The following is a 422-nucleotide window of genomic DNA, read 5'->3' on the forward strand; positions in this document are numbered from 1 at the left end:
ATAGATCGCTCGATAAAATAGACATCCAGATAGATAATAACATGCATCCATATTTACGGGATGAATGATGTCAGAGAATGGAAGGAGTCAGATTAGAAGTGTCATCCTCTTCATTATCCATCGGCGATGTGTCAGTTTGTGAAGGAGCGGGCTTCGGTGAGTGAACTGCGAGGGCGGATGTTCTCATTGCATCTCCAGCCTATTTGTCAGTCGCTAGCATCCCATTGAGAGAATGTCTTTCTCATACCAGAAGATCAATACCATTGAGATCGATACCATATATACATACATATATATATATATATCTTAGATGTTGTTAGCAATATCTCTTGCCGACATTTCATGTCTCTTTTTTCTTTCCTTTTCTTTCTTTTTTTGTTTGTTTGTTTGTTTCTTTATTTTTAATTATCATCGTCGTCGTC

This window comes from Octopus bimaculoides, chromosome 11, assembly GCF_001194135.2.
Source record: "Octopus bimaculoides isolate UCB-OBI-ISO-001 chromosome 11, ASM119413v2, whole genome shotgun sequence".
Classification (NCBI taxonomy): domain Eukaryota; kingdom Metazoa; phylum Mollusca; class Cephalopoda; order Octopoda; family Octopodidae; genus Octopus; species Octopus bimaculoides.